The 21,747-nt window shown below is 42.6% G+C and overlaps 1 long non-coding RNA gene across 1 annotated transcript; it reads right to left on the bottom strand.

Annotated features, from left to right (window-relative positions):
• Window positions 1-4,706: 4,706 nt before the first annotated feature.
• LOC121968596 lies at window positions 4,707-5,362 on the bottom strand. The gene is made up of 2 exons (XR_006108228.1): window positions 5,301-5,362; window positions 4,707-5,127 (listed from the first exon to the last, which is right to left on the bottom strand). It is a non-coding gene; the product is annotated as an uncharacterized LOC121968596 (long non-coding RNA).
• Between the last annotated feature and the right edge of the window lie 16,385 nt (window positions 5,363-21,747).

The raw sequence follows: 21,747 nt of genomic DNA on the forward strand, positions 1-21,747 counted from the left end.
AGTTGATTATATGCTAGTCTAGTTAGTGAACATATATCTTATGTAAGTTTAAAGGAAATTAAAGAAGATATAAGCCAATAGATGAAAAAATTAAGAATTTTGAAAGTTTATTACCTTGTATGCCTTTCCTCTTAATAGGGTTGAGATGTACTACATGTATATATTAACGACTAGATTATTAAAATAGATAAATAAATAAATAAATTGAACATCACAAATCTAATGATGTCTTTTCATCGTGCTCATAATGTAACAAATTGTGTATAACACAATAAATACGGTATGATATTGTGCTGGGGCATCAACCATACTAACGAAGTGGAGAATATACATTTATCCCTTGTTTCTGTTGAAGGTCATTATGTTCTCTTTCATAATGTACATTAATATCTTTAGTAGTATTTGAAATGTACATTAATATAATGTAATTAATGTAATATTGATTCAACTCTATTAGAATTGAGAAATAACAAATTTCCTTATGGATGACTTATACTAATTAGGACAAATTTATTCAAATCAAGGCAATGGTGCATTTCTTTATTGTTGTAGATGAAGTTGATTATGCCCTTGTAATCATGGATGCAATTTTTAAGGTAGCTTTTCATAGTTTTAGCTAGTTTCATAAGCCAAATTAAAGAGCATTAATATACTAATTAGGATAGTACCTTTTTCTTGTATTTCTTTCAAGGTTTTGCTTTATTAAATTAAGGCGAAGCATGATTGCCGCCTTGTTCTTTTGGAATTATAGAGCCTTCATTCAAGGTGAAAAGGTGACAAAATCAAAGTGAAAAGAATCACCAATCACTTCAATAAAAAAAAATCAATTATATAACCTCATGTATCCAGTTTTCTCCCAAGTAAAATTATACTATTCATAAGTTCATACAATTAAATGGTATTTATTATTCCTAATAGCTTCTATCATTCTACACTTGTCTATAGAATGCAAAGGAATTCACAATACATGCTATGTATATGATCTAGATTGTATAGGTTCAACTCTTTCAAGGATATTGTGAACTACTTGAACTACATCACAATAGTTTTAGGAACGGTTACTACAGAAAATATTTATTCAATAAAAGATAACCATTTTATGTTAAAATTATTATTATTCTTTTTACCTTTTTATAATGATTTTAATAAAACTGTTGTTATTTTTTTTTACCGAAGAAAACGGTTTGTGAAAAACTATTGACAGAAGTGGCTGACTATTGTTCTATCTCATTGCTGCTACATGAGGGAACTTGGAATCCTTGATCAGCTATTAGTAATTATGAATGGCCAAGTGGTGTTTTCCATTGGAGAGCTGACACATCCAATGCTCCCTCGGAAGTTACTGAGTACTGACCTGTCAAGTACCGATCCTATCATATCAGAGTTGGTTAAAAAAAGGGGTAAATCATCTCTTACGTCTATATACTAGCATCCAACTATTTTCTTTCCTGTGATCTGCAATAAGTATCCTTCTTCAACTGATTCTAAGTTTAGTTGTAAAAGCAAAATTATATCACTTATCTGTGTCTTCGTAATCCATAAACTTTATTCCTCTCCATTTCAGCTTGATTTGTGTGCAAATTAAAAAGAGGCAGTGGATGAAACTATACTTTCTGTACTTCGTTTAATGAGAATTGATATATCCATTATGTTCAGCATATGGTATTATTTTCATATCTTGTTTTTCTCATTGCAAATTCCTGTATCCATATGATTTTCATACTATGCATAACTTTTGTTAATTCAGTACTTATGATGGTCAGAAATTTATTCATTGAATAACTCCGATTCCAACATCTATAATGTCACCTACTGAGATAAGTGCTAGACCACCAACATGACCATGTCACCACACATGCTTGTAGAGCTTGCAAGCCATGCAAGTGAATCTTTGAAGAGACCTGATTATTCTGATTCACAATATTGGCACTATGACACTTAAAAAAAGAGGCACAGAAAGGGAGGGAGCAATGGTGAACTTTTTGGTAAATCTTAGTTGATTTATGGTGAAAATAGTTGATATATGATTTACAGTTAATTTTGTAAATCTTAATTGACATATTTTTTTGTTTCTTTTATATATCTATAGTATCTTCCAATTCAGATGTGTATAGTTAATTTTAAAATCCTAAACATAACAGCCAAGGATTTGTTAGTGTAATTATTCTTGGGCCAAGGTTGATCAAGTTGGTTAAGCTCGGTCAGAGACGAGAGGAGATCCTCTGGATCACTTTTTGTGGTCCGATCCAGAGGATGCTCCCTTACCATGTATTGGTGGGGATGCATGGTCCCCATCTATTTTACATGTGGGGATCATGTATCCCCACCAATGCATGGTAAGGGAGCATCCTCTGGACCACAAAAGTGGTCCAGAGGATCTGGCCTGGTCAGAGACCATATCAATCGACTGATGGATAAGATCAGTTGATTGATAGGTGAAAATCAGTCCCGACCTAATGGCTTTAAAGGAGGAGTTTCGAGGAGTTTTTCGTAGCCAGTTTTTGGACGATTCAAAGTGAAGTGCTGCTGCATTTCCGAGTCTACAAGAGGCTATTCCAAATAAGAAAAGAGCAAGCAAAGCAAGACTTCTTCGCCTCTGGATTATTTCTGAGAAGAAGTGTGTTCATAGTGGAACGGTGTACACTATGTGGATTCTTGGATTAGTCACCTCAAGGATGTAAAGACCAAATAAATAGGAGGTGTTAGCATTGTGGAGTATTCGCTTCGAGTATTCGTTACAAATCATCATCGAAAAAGTGAACGAAGCTATTCACCCCCTCTAGCTCGCACGGGTCCTAACAGGATTGAATGTAATAAATATTTTATTTTTGATTCGTTGTTTTTTATATTTAATTATTATCTTATATATTGTAAATAGACAATAATTTTGCTTACAAAGATAAGGATTTTTAACTATTAAAAAAAGTGATTAAAGATAACGATTTTGAAATATTATAGAAAAAAATTCAAAGATAATAATTTTTAACTGTTGTCAAAGCATTTTCTAATAAGATAGGTAATAGTTTTTAAAGTATTGTGAATAGTAATTAAAGACAATGGTTTTAACTTATTATTGATCCATCATCTAACATTGAAGTTCTCAAGAAAAATAACAGTGTTTAATTGTTATCAAAGCATATAAAGATGACAATTTTTAAATGTTGTGAAATTGTTATTTTTTGTATTAAAAGATAACAGCTTAAAATTATTATTATTTAGCTCACTTTTAACAACAATATCAATTACAATAAATTTTAAATGACAAAATTAATGGATAAAATCGGTTAGCATTTTTATTGTAATGTGGAGTTAATGTAGACTACTGAAAGACTATGTAAATTAAGCATAATTAGCTGCCTAGTTCAAGAATATATTTTATTTGTAGAAGTTTAGTACATGACCAAGAGGCTGATATATCCATTATGACCTAGAATATTACCTTAAGTCTTAGCATTTCTCATATAGATGTATAGTAATTGAGAAAATTTTAACATGCACAGTTTCTACTAATAGGGACCATAATTTAATGGTTATATAGACCTTGGCAACATATTTGATTAATAGTGAAGAACAAAATCTTAAAATGATAATGGATATTTCAATACTGCTACCTTTTATACTTCTCTTAATTAAACAACATCTGGCAAGCACAAGAGAAAAAAAAAGAATAAAGTGCCAAAAAAACTACAGCTCTATCCTTTTTTCTTCCCAGCTTCTATTCATTAAATTATTAGGTTAATGATATATGGTTTGACTAATTCCTAGTTCATGAGGTAAAATATATAAATTTTCGTCACTTAATATTATTGTTACATTTGTTAGTATAATTTCATTTGTGTTAAAGAATTACACAAAATTGCATGTGTTAGTATGGATCACTATCCATAATTGAATCTCTCCCTATTGAAGAAAGACAACTTTCATTAATTCTCCCATTATATAATGTATATGCACAAGAAAACTTTAATACTATAGAAAGGACGCCTGTGTTGGTCTCATGGCATGTCCTCATAAATTAAAAGGTAAAAGGTAAAAGGTAGCAATTCTCATCATTATTCTCAATGGTATTAGACGTACAAATTACAAACAAGCTACGAGAAGCTTTGAGATAATCAAATAATTATTTAACTTTTCTTCTTCTCCATAACCCGATTTTTGAAATCTTATCATAAATCACTCAATGTTAACTCATTAAATTAAATAAACAAGTTTGAATACTATGCGTTTAATGTTCATAAGCATATCATAAGATAGCAAACTATCATTTTTTAATTAGGAATTCAACTTGTGAATAAGAAATGATTTTATATTATTCAATAGATATTTTTAGCCTATTGATATCATTAGATATTGATTAGCAACTCGTCCTTAAGATGATACTTTTGGATGGAACTTAATGCAAATTCAAAGTTGTTTTGTTGTCTTTAACCTAAATTAGTCCATTAGGATCCCCTCTTCCCCTATCCTTAAGATAGTGGGTCATAGATGATGGTTAAAAATGAAAAAAATTAAAGCCAAGCTAGCTAGACACGAACTTATTTATTTCATTTATAAATATTAGATATTTTAGCATGCACAAGTTAGGAGCCCACGAACTTATTTATTTCATTTATAAATATTAGATATTTTAGCATGCACACCAAAGGCCAAGTTATACACGCATCCATTTCATAGTAGTCTAGACATAAGATTTGCTCTGCACACACTCGAGCAAATTCATCCACACACATATTCTTACACTATAATAGTAGTTAATACAACTAGCAAGCATAGCTTTGAGGGTGGCATTACATCCATTTAATGCCATTTTTTGCGTAGGTCAATGTGAGTGTTCATTTGTGTGGCCAAATTGTCTGCATCATTGGAACTGTTTTTGTCAATTGATAGATCACCAATTGCTTTGGTTTCTCCTAGCTTTCTCTCCTCGTTTCCTGTTTTTCCAACAACATTGGAACTAGAGGCAATTCCGTCAATGTTAATGTATTCATTCCCTTTGTCAGTCGCTTGGAGAGAGAATGGCAGTGGTTTATCCTCAAGTTGCCTACTTACCACTACTGTTTTGGAGATCATGAGCAAACAAAGTGCAAAGAAAGCTAGGACAAGTGAGTTCTTCATTGACAAGTGTAGCTGCACATATAAACAAGCATCAATAAAGTGTATGCCTTATTCGTCTACTATATATGTGTGCTAGTTAAATTAGTAAATAATGAACAACATAGATAGGTCCTATGTAGTACTATGGGCAAATTAAGAAAATATAAACAAATAAATGAAGAACAAGAATTTTGAAAGTTAATTACCTTGTATTCCTTTCCTCTAGGTAGAGTTGATGTGTTTTCTTAAGGCATGATCTACATGTATATATAAGCAACGACTAGATTCATAAAATAGATAAATAAATAAATAAATAAATAAAATAAACATCACAAATCTAGTGATACCTTTTCATCGTGCTCATAATGTAACAAATTGTGTATCAGTGCGCTATGACATTGCGCTATGGCATCAACCGCACTAACGAAGTGGAGAATATACGATATTTATCTCTTGTATTTGTTGAAGTTTTTGTCTTTCATAATGGAAGTATGAAATCCTAAGACCCTGACAATTTTTTTTCACAAGGAACACTTGTCATCATCATCATATTTTTTTTGTAGTATACTCATTATATCAACAACTTTTTTATGCAATATGCCCTTAACTATTGGTGTGGAAAAGAAAATAATGAGTGCATGCCCTTGTTTACGTGCCCTTAACCTTTACTCACAAAATGTGCATTTTGAGCAACTTAAATTATTAGAAAGTATGATTAACACCTTAATTTGCTAATAATTCCATCATGCCAATAATGTTCTTCGATGGATATTTCAATATTGAAAGAAGGTGCAATTCAATATGTCACTTAGTCATTATCAAAAACTGAGATCTGATCCAACACTTTAAATGGACAACCTCATCTCCACCCATGTGAGCCTATTGACATTGTTCGATAAAAAAAACTACCCGTATTCTTTGATGCATACATTAGTTTAATGTGATATAAAAAATTATTTAGTTATTTCACAAATTGGAATGAAATAGTAATCTCTGTCGTCGAGCGACTCTCCTAGCTCAAATTGTTTGAAATGATTAAGGCACTTATGCATTACTTATGGATGGCTTCATTGCAACTATTGGTCTAAATCACAGGGAGGTTTTGTAATTTTCCCTAGAGTCATTTCATGAGTCAAAAAGCCAAGTATAGAGCCGAATTATGAGTACAGTGCTTGTCCTAGCTTTTGCTTTAAGGTTATGATTACTCCATCAAAAGAACAAGCATGGGCATGATGTCAATTCTTACTCTTTTGGAATTATATATGATGCCTTCCTTAAGGAGTTCAAAGGTGAACAAATTAACTTGTCAAAGAATCTCTAATCATAATTGAATTACATCGTATTGCTTTTAGTAAATATTGTTAGAGGCCAATCTATTCTCTTACGAGTTGAAGTTAATGTGTGGGAAACTTAACCATGCAAGGATGAGCTAATATCTCATTCAAGAAGATAAATTTTTATGAGATCATGGATGGAATACTTATTTCATCATATTGTCTTTTTTTATGGTGGACTACTTATTACATGAAAAACTCTTTGTAGCATTATGCCCTTAATTATTGATGTGGAAAAGCAAATAATAATTAGTATGTTGACATTTGATTATAAATACCATACAAATTGATTGCCCTTATCTTATGTGTCTTAGGTCTTAAGTCTGATCACAACATGCTTTCTAATAATGTTTAAGTTGTCAAAAATGCACACTTTCTTTTACTAAGTATCAATAGAGACTTTCATTTCACATGTGATCGATCCTAAGGGCATATTCTTACTAGTGCAGTTGATGCCATTGCAATGGTGGAGCTAGCCTGAGTAATCTACTCGAGCTGATCTCGGGTGGTGGGCTACAAGCATCGATGTCGACGTGTCACACCCCCCCCTTTTTTTTTTACTTTTTGATGTTCTTTCATATGTGTAGCTACACTTATCAATGAAGAACTCACTTGTCCTAGCTCTCTTCACACTCTTTTTTTGCTCATGATCTCCAAAACCATAATGGTAAGTAGACAACTTGTAGATAAATCAATATTATTCTCTTTTTTATCTCTTCCCACCTCTAACAACTTGGGAGTCGGCTATAAGCTGATTCTGTGATTTATTTTTCTTCACATAACCTTGGGACGAACTATGAAAGATGTCTAGGGTGAGCATAATCATCTTTGATATAATATTATTCTCTCTTCAAGCAATCAACAACGAAAATGGAAACATTAATACCAATTGGTTTGTCTATATCTCAAATGATTTTGGTGAAAAGGGCAATGGGACAAAAGGAGGCTAATAGAAGCCAACAACCTTGGACGAGTAGTTGTTGATCTATCATGCTTGACAGATGATCCGGCAGTACGGACGCGGGACCCCCTTTGAGGGGAGTCAACGCCACGTGGAGGCAAAGGTCAAACGACCGACCGGAGAGGGGGGACCGACCGGCCGAACGGGGTCTATGCGGAATCAAAGAACCCAACGTAGTCTCGGGTTTCCGACGCTCAGGGTGAACAAGGTCGTCTAGCCGAGCGGCTGGGCACTCGGCGTGGGGAAAAGAAGATAAGGGCAAGGGGACACGGGAATCCTCCCGGTCGGAATACCGTCGACTTGTGCCCGGTCGTACGATTGGAGACTGCCGAGCGGCCTGACTCTCGGCGCAGTGACAGAAGAGACAAAAGGACAAGGGAAACATCGGGGAACATATTCTGATAGCAGGCATGTTTGGCGACCACGCCATATGCAGAATATTACGGCAGGAGGTTCTGATGTCCCATCAGAAAGGTGCTCGGACTGTAGCAGTATGGTGTCAGACATGCTTCTCTGGCAAGCCCATACTACGGTATGAGAAAAGACACGTATACACCTCGGTAAGTGTGCACAAGCCTTTCCACAGCTCTATATAAGAGCCCCCAGACTTCGCCAAAGGTACGCAATCACACATTCTCTGATATTCGAAGCTACTATCATTTTCCTCTTGCCTGACTTGAGCGTCGGAGGGTCGTCGCCGGGAACCCCTTCCCGGCCCGACTTCCTTGCAGGTTTGCCGGAGACCCTTACGGCCGGCCGGAGATCCACGTCATTAGTTCGGAGAGCGCCACATGCCCAGCGTTCGTTGATTCAACGTTCGGATAGGATCAAATTGGCACCGTCTGTGGGAACGCACCTGCATCCGAGCGGAAGCAATGGACGAAGCTGGACGACCGCACTCGATGATGCTCTCCACGGAGGAGCTCGATGCTCTGATCGAGGCAAGAGCAGCTAAGCTCGTGGAGCAACAGAAACAGAAGTCGCAAACCGAGCGGCTGGAGCAACAAGTGACGTCAGCATCAGGAGGCCGAGCGGAAGCACCGCCTGCCACGGTTCCATTTCATCGGGCCCTATTCCGTACGCCTCCTGAAGTCGCAACAGTTAACCGTGATCGAGGATCTTCATCCGACGAAGTGCCAAGGCGAGACAACAGAAAAGGCAAGGCACCCCGAACGGACGCCTCCCCCGAGCGGATCAACCGGCAGTTTTCAGAGGCCATCCTGCGGGACCCTCTTCCAAAACATTATGTGCCCCTGGCGATCGGGGAATACAACGGGACCACCGATCCAGACGATCATCTTGGTAAGTTCAACAACACAGCTACATTACATCAATACACAGATGGAGTGAAATGCTGGGTGTTCCTTACCACCCTCTCGGGATCGGCGCAACGATAGTTCCGGAGGCTGTCGGACGGATCCATCATCAGCTTTAAAGAGTTCCGCGTCGCTTTCCTCCATCACTTTGCAAGCAGTCGGCGCTACCAGAAGACTAGCGTTAGCCTATTCGCCATTAAGCAAGAGCCCAGGGAGTCGCTCAGAGCTTACATCCAACGATTCAACCGATTGGCCATGGATATTCCAACGGCCACCTCAGAAACGATGATGAATGCGTTCACGCAAGGCCTCGTGGACGGTGACTTCTTCCGGTCACTCATTCGGAAGCCACCTCGAGACTACGATCATATGTTACACCGGGCCAGCGAGTACATTAATGTGGAGGAAGCTTAAGCGGCCCGAAGAAAAGAAGTTCCAACTGAGCGGCTAGCACCTGCCGAGCGGAAGCCTGTCACTCGCCAGGAGCCGCCCAGAGGACCGAGGGCCGAAGCAGTCCGCCCTCACCACGCGAGGTTCCAAGCAGTCCAAGAGGTAGCTGCCGAGCGTCCCAAACCAAAGAAGAAGGTATGGACCCCCATGTTTTGCTCGTTCCACCGGACCGACACGCATAACACACGAGATTGTAGAAGCCTTCCCCTAATCGCCCACCCCGCTCCTCGGAGTAGCCGTCGTCGATCACCATCATCCGACAGGCGACAACGACACCATGAGGCCGATCGGCGGATACCCAATAGGCGACAACAACAGTCTCCCGAGCGGCATTATCCTCAGAGGCACGAGGACAATCCCCGGGTGTCTAGGGAGCGGCCTAGGCAGTCCGCACGAGAGGAAGAAAATAGAAGCAACACTTCCCGAGGCGAAATCAACATCATCGCTGGCGGACCGACCGGAGGTGACTCCAATAGAGCAAGGAAGGCGAGCGTCAGGCAGCTCTAGATCCATGCAGTCGGCTGCAGTCAAGAACGGACGAGCGGACCCGAAATCAGTTTCGGGCCCAGGGACCTTGAGGGAGTCGAAGTGCCACATGACGATGCACTCCTCATTAAAGCGGTAATATCTAACTATACTATTCACCGCATTTTCATCGATACAGGCAGTTCGGTCAACATTATATTCAAGAAGGCCTTTGACCAACTGCAAATTGATCGAGCTGAGCTGCTGCCCATGACAAACCCCCTCTACGGGTTTACGGGCGATAAAGTTCTGCCGGTCGGACAGGTCCGACTAGGTATTTCACTGGGAGAAGAGCCGCTCAGAAGGACGTGGACTGCAAACTTCGTCGTGGTCGATTCTCCCTCTGTATACAATGTCATCTTGGGGCGACCGACGCTCAGTGAGTTCCGAGCGGCCGTCTCCACCTTCTACCAAAAAATTAAGTTCCTAGTTGAAGATAAAGTTGGAGAAGTGCGAGGAGACCAGCTGGCGGCTCGGCGATGCTACGTCGAGATGGTCCGAGCCGAAGCTAATTCCGCTCGGAAGACGCCACGGATCGAGGTGAACACCATAACCGAAAAATCACCCTCTTTGGTTTATGAAGAAAAAGAGGAGGTACAGATCCACCCCACCCGATCGGAGGCCACCACATTCATTGCGGCCGATCTGGAGGCGAGCCAGAAAAAGGAGGTGATCAAATGTCTCCAGAGAAACTGCGACGTCTTCGTTTGGTCGACGTATGAGCTGCCGGGAATTTTGCCAAGAATCGCACAGCATGAGCTTCACGTCCGACTGACTCTCGGCCGGTGAAGCAAAGGAAGAGGGATTTCAGCGCCGAACAAAACGCCATCATCCGAGCGGAGGTCGAGAAGCTCCTGGAGGCCGGCCATATAAGGGAGGTCCAGTTCCTGAGCTGGCTCGCAAATGTCGTGCTAGTCTCCAAGCCGAGCAACAAGTGGAGGGTTTACAACGATTTTAGGGATCTCAACAAAGCATGCCCAAAGAATTTTTACCCTCTGCCCCGGATTGATCAACTGGTGGACTCCACAGCCGGCTGCGAGCTGATATGCATGCTAGACACCTATCAGGGATACCATCAAGTGCCGCTCGCCCGAGAAGATCAAGAGAAGGTCAGCTTCGTCACAGCTGACGGCACTTACTGTTACAATGTAATGCCGTTCGGACTGAAGAACGCGGGAGCAACTTATCAGCGCTTGATGAACAAAGTATTCAAAGAGCAGATCGGACGCAATTTAGAGGTGTATGTGGATGATATTCTCATTAAGTCCGTCTGAGCGTTTGATCTTTTTCAAGACATGGAGGAGACCTTCCGAACGCTGAGGAAGTATGGAGTCAAGCTGAACCCTCAGAAATGTTTATTCGGAGCAAAAAGCGGGCGTTTCTTGGGCTATATAGTAACCGAGTGGGGTATCGAGGCAAATCCCAGCAAGGTAAAAGTGTTGCAAGATATGTCGCCACCAAGAAATCTAAGGGACGTACAGTGCCTGACCGGTCGGATAACAACATTGTCAAGATTCATCTCGAAGACTGCCGATCGGAGTCTCCCTTTTTTCAAGATCCTACGCAAAGCCACCAAGTTCCATTGGGACGAAGAATGCGATCGGGCGTTTGAAGAGCTGAAGACATACTTGAACTCTTTGCCCGTGCTAGCCAAGCCAGCTGTAGGTGAGCCGCTCTGTATTTATTTATCTTCGACCGAGCAGGCAGTAGGCTCGGCATTAGTAAGGACGAGCGGAGAAGAACAACCCGTGTACTTCTTGAGTCATATTTTAAAAGACGCTGAATCTCGCTACACTGGGCTCGAGAAGCTGGCTTTTGCTTTGGTCCTCGCCGCTCGGAGACTTCACCCTTATTTCCTAGCACATACAATCATCGTCCGGGCTAATAGCCCATTGGGAAGAGTGCTGTTGAACCCAGAAGTGTCCGGACGGCTCATCAAATGGACAATGAAGTTGAGTGAATTTGACATTCAGTATCAACCCCGTTCGGCGATAAAGGTGCAATCCTTGACAGATTTTGTCACCGAAGTGCAAAAGCCAGAGCCCGAAGCTATGTGGAGAATATTTGTGGATGGATCGTCCACTCGGCTCAGGAGCGGGATTGGCGTGCTATATTACTCTCTCCTCAAGAAGAAAGGATGCACTTATCCGTCCGGCTGGATTACAGAGCCACAAATAACGAAGCGGAGTATGAGGCCTTTATAGCCGGCTTGCAAGCCGCCCGGCATGTTGGAGCCGGTCGGGTGACACTCCATTCAGATTCTCAGCTGGCCGCCCAGCAACTCTCGGGCACTTTTGAGATTAACAATGCTCGGCTCAAGCTTTATGCTGAGGCCTTTGAGAAGCTCAAGACCCATTTCAGAGAAGTCATTATCCAGAAGATACCCCGAGCGGAAAACCAGGCAGCAGACGAGTTAGCCAAGCTTGCAAGTTCAATATCACCGGTCGTTATTCAGCAGCCAATTGAGCAAGTATCTTTGGTGGCGCACGTCGACCGGATGGAGGGCCTCGCGTTTCCGAGCGATTGGAGGACAACCATCATGGAGTTTATGAGATCGGGAGCAACACCGTCCGATCGGGAAGAAGCCCAGCTATTGAGGAGGAGAGCCGGCCGATTTACACTCGTGGGAGACCAACTCTATAAGAAGGCTTTCTCCCGCCCACTGTTGAAATGTGTGAGCTCGGAAGACGCGACATACATCCTCCAGGAAGTGCACCAAGGATCGTGCGGAGGACATCCGGGCGGACGATCGCTAGCTAGGAAGATCCTGCTGGCCGGATACTTCTGGCCAACAGACGCCGCTCGAACCGTTGCGACGTGCCTCTCCTGCCAGAAGTACCACAACGTCTCCCACCGACCGGCGGAAGAGATGAAAGCATCTACAGTATCATGTCCGTTCGATCAGTGGGGAATGGATATCGTAGGTCCGTTCCCTATGGCGACCGGTTAGCAGAAGTTTCTACTAGTGGTGGTCGACTACTTTTCCAAATGGGTGGAGACCGAGCCACTGGCCAAGATCACCGAGCAGATGGTCAAAAAGTTTATTTGGTAGCATATAATCTGTCGGTTCGGCATTCCTCGCCGGCTTGTATCTGATAACGGACGACAGTTCGCCAGTAAGCAGCTCGAAGAATGGTGCAAAAGTTATGGCATCGAACAACACTTTACTTCCGTGGCGTATCCCCAGAGCAACGGCCAAGCGGAAGTAACCAACAGAGAAATCCTCAGAATTCTTCGGGCTTAACTTGACCACATAGGGGGAAGCTGGGTAGACGAGTTGTCGGGCATTCTATGGGCTATCTGCACGACCCCAAAGGAGGGAACGGGCGTCACGCCATTCCATTTAGTGTACGGCGGCGAAGCGGTTATCCCAGTTGAAGTCGGCGTAGAGTCCGCCCGGATCCAGAGCTATGATGATGAAAATGCCGAGCGGAGAAACATGGAGTTGGACTTGATCGACGAAGAGCGAGCCAAGGCGTCCGTCCGGCTGATGGCGTACCGGCAAAGAATGAAGCAGAACTACAACCGGCGCGTGATCCCTAGAGCGTTCCAGGTCGACAACCTAGTATGAAAGAAAGTAAAGCCGGTCGGGGACGTTGGCAAGCTGGAGGCTCCTTGGGCAGGCCCCTTCAAAGTCATTGAAAAGCTCCGCTCGGGTGCCTATTATTTGGAGGATGAAGGCGGACGGCAGCTGGATCGACCATGGAGCGCAAATCATCTCCAGCCATATCGAGCTGGGTGAGAGGTGCGCTGATGTAATTCATTTCATGTATGTTTTGGTCGCCTATGTCCTTGTAATGCAGGAAGCAGAATGATAAAGATGCATTAGGCATTATTCGCCGAACGACCGTGTTGAAATTAGCCTTAAAGACCGTCAAGCTCCGACGTTAAAAATCGAGAGTCGCGCCGGCGACTATAAACCCTCCGGCCGGAAGATCGTCGAGCTCCGACGTTAAAAATCGAGAGTCGCACCGGCGACTATAAACCCTCCGGCCGAAATAAGACAATAAAGAAGTCAGAATTGTGAGTCGTTTGGCCGATCGGCCAAGTAACCAAAAGTACTTCATGAACATCTAGCGAAAGTCCATTGGCGATACAGGATATATTCAGCCGAGCGGACTAGCTATGCAAAATGCTTCGTAAAAAATCCCTTTTGAACACAAGAAAAGTGGGATGAGAGGCGAATAACGGAGAGGAGTACGGGAACATGAGCAACGGTAGTTGATGAGCCTAGCGGACAGCGCGCGTATTGATTAGCAAAAGAAAAAGCAAGTGAAAGGATAGCATATCATTAGAGAAATTAAGGCCGAGCGGCCGAATTACAAAACAAGGATAGTTTTTGGCCGAGCGGCCGAATTACATTAAAAACTTCTACTCAAGAAAATCATAAATGTCCTGGGGGATGGTGCCGAGGAGCACCGCTTGGTCTTGGGCCGGGATGAGGACGGAGTCGGCAAGATGACCCTTGGACTTCAAATAAGTTGTGGTGGCAGTCATAGCAAGCTCGAAGGCAGTGTACATCCGTTCGTAGACTTTCTCCGAGAATTCTTCCGAACGGATGTAATTCAGCCTCAGGGCTGCGACTCGGCCAGGCTCAACCTCTTGATATTCCTTGAAGGCCGCTTGGGAGGCTGCGAGGGACTCCTGCAGAGTTTTCAGTTCATCCTTATGCTTAATTGCCTCGGCCGAGCGGCTCGCCTTCTCGCCGTCCAGCTGGTCCATCAGCTCCTTAACTTTTTGCTCCAGGCCCCGAGCCTCCACATTCTTCTTCTCCAGGTCGGCAATGGCTGTCTTCTTCCGCTCGGTCGCTAGACTTATTTTTCGGTTAAGTGATTTGACCTGCCGATCGAGCTCGGACAGAGTATGCGCCTGGTCGGCTGTCTTCTTCCGTTCGGCCTCCAACAGATTTTGGGTCTTCTTGAGCTCCTTCTGCAGCTCGGCATATGATGGACCCTAGGAAGGCGCGCCGCCCGAACTCCTTAATCTTTTTTGCTCCTCATCCACCATGGCGAGCCGATTGGAGACAACGATCTCCTCCACCCATCTCTGGCATAAACAAGGTTGTTAATAGCCGATCGGAAAGAAGGCAGAAAGGACTTTAGAAAACACGCTTACCCCAGTGGCCTGCTGCATGTGACTGTTGGCCAGATTGCTGAGCGGAATCATCGCCACGCGCGCCCGAGCGTCGGCCCACATCTCGGCTAGGGGCCCCTTCATCGTGATCATGTGCTCGGGCGCGGTGGGCCGAGCGGATTCGGGCATCAGCTCTTCGGTGGGGAGATGCAAGGAGACCCGGATGGTACGGTGCCGACCGGGAGTCGTCTGGGCGGAAGCCGGGGAAGGATCGGAGGCCGGCGCAGCAAATTGGGACAAAATGACCTTACGTTCGACTCGGCGTGGAGCGGGCGGAAGGGCACTGACTGGAACGGCCTCGAGAGGGTCCGCAGACGCATCCAGCTGGGATGGGGTCCGATCGGACGAAATCGCCTCGATCGCTGGAGCTTTACCGTGAGAATCGGCGGTGGTCCTTTCGGTCGGCTGGACCGCTGAAGTGGCCGAGCGGAGTGGCGTCTCCGTCCGGCGTCTCTTTTGTCGAAGAGGGTGCTCTTCCCCCTGAGCGGAGCCCTCCTCTTGGATTGTTGGTCCCCCGCTGGGGGTGGCTCCTCTCGTCACATCCTGGGGAGAGGCCTGAGCGGCCGACTCCTCGTGAGTGCCGCTCTCCCCCTCATGTGAGCCGACCGGCTCAATACCAAGCGCCTCCATCTCTTTGGCAGCCGCGGCCTCGAGCGCCGCCGCTTTCCTCTTCAAAATGACGGCCATCACGGACTCCATGACGATATCCGCTGCAAAGGAAAAAGGAGAAAATCAGTTAACAATCAAAGCAAATGCACAAGTAAAATTCTTACCGAAGCCGCTTGGAATGGGGGTCCTGATCGGACTCAGGCCAAAAATGTACATCACCCCTTCAGGCAGGAACTTATTGATATCAAACTTCAGACCGGCTAGCATGTTGGCAGCATGAAGATACTCCGGTCGGGTCTTGAACCTCTTCAACTCGGGGGAGATTGGCGGTCCGACCTGCCACTGAGTTCGGAAAGAGGCCCGCTCGGGCATACGAAGATAGAAGTAGAACTCTTTCCAATGCTTATTGGAAGAGGGCAGTTTATTGAAGAAAACTAAACCGGGTCGAGCCTGGAACATGTATGTGTCCGGCTAGGACTGTTTAGGGTAATAGAAATAATAGAAAACCTCCTGTCGGAGGGGGATATTATGGATTTTGAACAAGACGACGACGCCGCATAGAAGGCGGAAAGTGTTGGGGACTAGGCTTCCGACAGGAATGCCGAAAAAGTTACAAACTTCAACAATGAAGGGATGGATTGGAAAGCGCAGACCGGCTACGAACTGGTCGCGGAAAACGCAGAAAGCTCCGCGCGGCGGCTTGTGTGGCCGAGCGGAGGGGGAGGGTAGGATAATTTCAAAATCAGAGGGAATTTCGAAAGAGTCCATCAGAATATCGGCGTCTTGCCGATCGAAGCGGGACTCCATGGTAGTATACCATGGGCCGAGGGCTTGGTCCTGAGGCTGAGAAGAACTGGCCATTGTCCGAACGGCAGAGCAAGCGAAAGGCGAAAAAAAAGGCCAACAGTAGAGGGAAGAAGAGGAGGAACAAGACAGCGACCAGAGTACGAAAACACGACAAGAAACATAAGGCTAACAGAGAAAGAAAGAAGAAGAACCTTACAGAGAAGAATGAGGATCGGAGAAGAACACTGAATCGCCGGAAAAAGGAGAATCGAAGCCGTCGGAGCACTGGAACGCCGAAGGAAGCTTCTGGGCACGTGGAAGCAGAAATGCGGCGAAGGAAGAAAGCGAAGGCTTTATAGGGTTGAGCCCGAGCGGCCTCCACCGTCGGATGCAGGTCGCGAGAACCGGAGCACGCATCTCGCCGTCCATTTCAAACCGCCTCGATCCCGTCGGACACCACGCCGCCGTCGTACGATGACGACAGCATCGCCACGTGGCATTTAGCTACTGGAGCGCATTTAATGAGCGCGTGCTCGGCCTTAATCATGAAGATTGGCGCAAACTTCGAAGAGATCCGAGGAATGTTAGCGTTGCCTGACGTTATAGTTACCCTCGTGGGGGCCGAGCGGAGGGTAGTTGCATATAAACGCCGCTCGGCGTGACTGATGGTCCAGTCAGTCAGACTAATCGCCTCCTTCGACTAGATTTGCAGGGGAGGCAAGTGATCCGGTAGTACGGACGCGGGACCCCCTTTGAGGGGAGTCAACGCCACGTGGAGGCAAAGGTCAAACGGCCGACCGGAGAGGGGGGACCGACCGACCGAACGGGGTCTATGCGGAATCAAAGAACCCGACGCGGTCTCGGGTTTCCGACGCTCAGGGTGAACAAGGTCGTTTAGCCGAGCAGCTGGGCACTCGGCGTGGGTAAAAGAAGATAAGGGCAAGGGGACACGGGAATCCTCCCGGTCGGAATACCGTCGACTTGTGCCCGGTCATACGATTGGAGACTGTCGAGCGGCCTGACGCTCGGTGCAGTGACAGAAGAGACAAAAGGACAAGGGAAACATCGGGGAACATATTTTGATAGTAGGCATGTTTGGCGACCACGTCATACGCAGAATATTACGGCAGGAGGTTCTGATGTCCCATCAGAAAGGTGCTCAAACTGTAGCAGTATGGTGTCAGGCATGCTTCTCTGACAAGCCCATACTACGGTATGGGAAAAGACACGTGTACACCTCGATAAGTGTGCACAAGCCTTTCCACAGCTCTATATAAGAGCCCCAAGACTTCGCCAAAGGTACGCAATCACGCATTCTCTGATATTCGAAGCCACTATCATTTTCCTCTTGCCTGACTTGAGTGTCGGAGGGTCGTCGCCGGGAACCCCTTCCCGGCCCGACTTCCTTGCAGGTTCACCGGAGACCCTTACGGCCGGCCGGAGATCCACGTCATTAGTTCGGAGAGCGTCACGTGCTCAGCGTTCGTTAATTCAGCGTTCGGACAGGATCAACAGAAATGACATAAATGGTGATAGTAGCGATGAATACAACTTGACCACATATAAGGACACTCACCATGAACCATTAAAGGATCAATACAATGCAAACTGCACCGTATATATCAATCCACCCATAAAGCCATGCTTGTTAGTTATTCTACTAATGTAACATAAGAATGTGTGTGCGGGAATAAACTTGCTCGAGTGTATGTATATTTGAAATTTATAAATGAAATAAATACATATATCCATTACTATAAATATAAATATCTTGGCTTTACTTTTTGTTTCTAACCATATGAGACCAGCCTAAATAACTATTTGTGTTTCTAACCCTAATGATGATTATGAGCAAATCAATTGAAATAACAACTAAGCATCATCCAAGTGAGCGAAGTTTGAAAATAGTCAACTCAGAAGTAGTCTTCAAGACTTGAGGTGCTTTAATTGGCTTGAGACGCCTCAGATGCTCAATAGAGATGCTACTAATCGCGGGACTTGAGGCACCTCCAATGGACTGGAGGTACTTTGGATGAACAGTAGTCGAGGCGCCTCCAACTGATCCGAGACACCTCCAATGAATAGTAGTCGTTAAGGAGCCGTTGTAATGCAGATAAACCTCAGCTCATTGGAGGCACCTTAGATATCATTGGAGGCACCTCCAATGCCACGTCAGCAAATGATTATTTCAATCAAAATGCTATAAATAGCACCCTAGAGGTAGGAGTTCAATAATACACTTAGAATAAACTTATGTACTTCATTTATGAGCTTCTAACTACTGTAAGAGGATTCTCCATCTCTAACTATTTTCGTAGCAGGAGTTTTCTTTTAGTATTTTCAATTGATTTGGATTAACTACCACCTAAGCTGTAATCAAGTAAATCATCGAGTCCCTTCCTTATTTTTATGTTATTTATTTGTTTTTAATTAATTATGTGTTCTTGCTAAGCAAGAAAGCAAGAGAATGTTCTAACTTGTTTTGCAAGTCGTCTATTCACCCTCATCTAACTAGTCCATCTGATCCAATAGCATATGAGTTCGCAACTAGAAGTGGAGTCTATCAACCGATTAATACGGGAAGGGGTAGTAATCTTTTGGATAGATTTTGTCAACTGATTGGTCGTCTATCCAAAAGATTTTGTTGGATAGAGACTTTCCTTTTACCTTTTGGTTTAAATATCAACACCATATTAGTAAGCTAAGTAAGAAATTGAACCTTCCATATAATGCCCAACTTCTATTAATTTGATAATCTTCGTTTGAATTGTGACCGAACGAGATGAAAGTTACGTTGGACGTACACCCTAGATCCAAAAGCACAACACACTAATATTGCTACGTATATAGATACATTCTTGTATGTTGACATCAATAGCTACCGTCAAATACTTTTTCTTCTCTGAGCTGCAACAATATAACTGAATCATAGAGAAGTTGTCGGATCTGGTTAGTCAGGCTCAGGATTAGCAGCCGTATGCCTCGCTACCAGAGCACTTTAAAGTGTAAAAAAAACCTCCATCAATCATTACTGCCCGGAGCATTAAAATAGAAGATTGAAAACAATTCATCACACGAACAGCACGTAAGCATTAGTTTTCCCTGGGCTTGTTAATTTCTTTGTTACTCTCATTAGTTTTGTCTGCTTTTGTTTTGCTTTTTCAGAAGGTTTTGGCAATCATGGCTGGAGTAACAACAAACAAGAGAGAGAGAGAGAGAGAGAGAGAGGGAGAGGGGCATAGCCCTTCTGGGGACAGTACTGGTCCTGTGACATTATTAATTTCTAGATCTCTATCAGAAATACGACCAACCATGCATGGCCGCAGACCAAAAGAAAGGCCAAGAGTGCATGGCCACCATGCACGATGTCAACTCCTAGCTACATCTCTCTTGTAGGAATTAGCCATGCATAAATCTTGTTAGCCATATGCAATCGATCAGTAAGCGTGCGCAGGTGATCTAATTATTATCTCTATTCGTAAAGCCAGATAATATTCCACAACATCTAAAGTTAGCTAGATAGTTTGATTAATTAATGTGAATTTAGATAATGCATGCATATGGGATACTGTACATCATTTTCTGACGATATATATACGATTCAGTAATATTCTTGCGATGTGTGTCACGCTACGCTGGCGTGATGATATATATATATATATATATATATATATATATATATATATATATATATATATATATATATATATATATATATAGTCATTTATTTGTTCTCTCAGCTGGAAGCATATGAATAATATATATATATATATACTTCTCTAATTCTCTTCCACATGATTGAGTCGAGATGTTTTATCGCTAGATGTTGAGAATAGTTAAAAGACAAGATATATAGAGATTAAAACATGCACATACAAAACAATCATCGTGTTTGTGGCATGCATTAAGCAGTGGAGACTATATACTTGTGTCTCGTGTTGTTCAAAGATAATATGTTGTCTTTCATAATGGAATTATGAGATTATGGATAAAAATAACAAATGTCTTGTCAAAGAAATCTTATTGTAACCATAATTTTAATTTATAATTTTGTGGCAGAACACATTGATTTGTGCCATGAAAAGTAATATATATGAGCACATTAATTAAGTCTAGAGTACATGAATTGTTAGCCATTACTTATTTGTTCTGACGCCCAATCATAAGTGCAAATGGGTGTTTTTATTAAGCATATAACTAGCAATTAAGAATAGCTTTGAGAGTATGTGGGTCATAGTGAGAGTTCATTTGTGCAGTCAATTCTTTGTCAAGTGATTGATTGCCAACTGCTTTGTTGGTTTCTAGCTACTAGCTTTCTCTCCTCGTTTCGTTTTTCACTGACAACATTGGAACTCGCAACAAACTCTTCGATGTTAATGTATTCGTTTCGTTTGTTGGTCGCTTGAAGAGAGAATGGTAGTAGTTTGTCCTCAAGTTACCTATTTACCACTATGGTTTTGGAGATCATGAGCACACATAGTGCCAAGAAAGCTAGGACAAGTGAGTTCTTCATTGATTAGTGTAGCTGCGCATATGAGAAAATATCAAAAGTATAAGTTTGATTAGTTGACTATATGCTAGTCTAGTTAATGAACATGTATCTTATCTAATTTTAAGGGAAATTAAAGAAGATATAAGCCAATAGATGAAAAAATTAAGAAGAATTTTGAAAGGTGATTACCTTGTATTCCTTTCCTCTTATTAGGGTTTTGATGTTTTTCTCAAGGCATGTACTACATGTATATATAACCAATGACTAAATTATTAAAATAGATAAATAAATAAATAAATAAATAAATAAAATGAACATCATAAATCTAGTGATGCTTTTTCATCGTGCTCATAATGTAACAAATTGTGTATGACATAATCAGTGTGGCATATGACATTGCGCTATGGCATCAACCACATTAACGAAGTGGAGAATATATTATCCCCTGTAGTAGTTGATGTTGTCTTTGTAATGTACATTAATATCTTTAGTCATATTTGAAATGTACATTAATATAATGTAATTAATGTAAAATTGATTCAACTCTATTAGAATAGAGAAATAACAAATTTCCTTATGGATGAGGCAATGATGCATTTCTTTATTGTTGTAGATGAAGTTGATTATGCCCTTGCCATCATGGATGAAATTTTTAAGGAAGGTTTTCATAGTTTTAGCTAGTTTCATAAGCCAAATTAAAGAACATTAATATACTAATTAGGATAGTACCTTTTTGTTATAATTTCTTTCTAGGTTTTGCTTTATTAAATTAAGGCATAAGCATGATGCCCCCCTTGCTCTTTTGGAATTATGGAGCATTCATGCAAGGTGAAAATCAAAGTGAAAAGAATCACCAATCACTTCAATAAAACTATTCAATTATATAACCTCATTTAAGCAATGCAGTGTCTGAGTTTTCTCCCAAGTAAAATTATACTATTTATAAGTTCATACAATTAAATGGTATTTATTATTCCTAATAGCTTCTATCTATACTTGTCTATAGAATGCAAAGGAATTCACAATACATACACATGTATATGATCT

The sequence above is a fragment of the Zingiber officinale genome, chromosome 3B, assembly GCF_018446385.1.
Source record: "Zingiber officinale cultivar Zhangliang chromosome 3B, Zo_v1.1, whole genome shotgun sequence".
NCBI classification, from domain to species: Eukaryota; Viridiplantae; Streptophyta; class Magnoliopsida; order Zingiberales; family Zingiberaceae; genus Zingiber; species Zingiber officinale.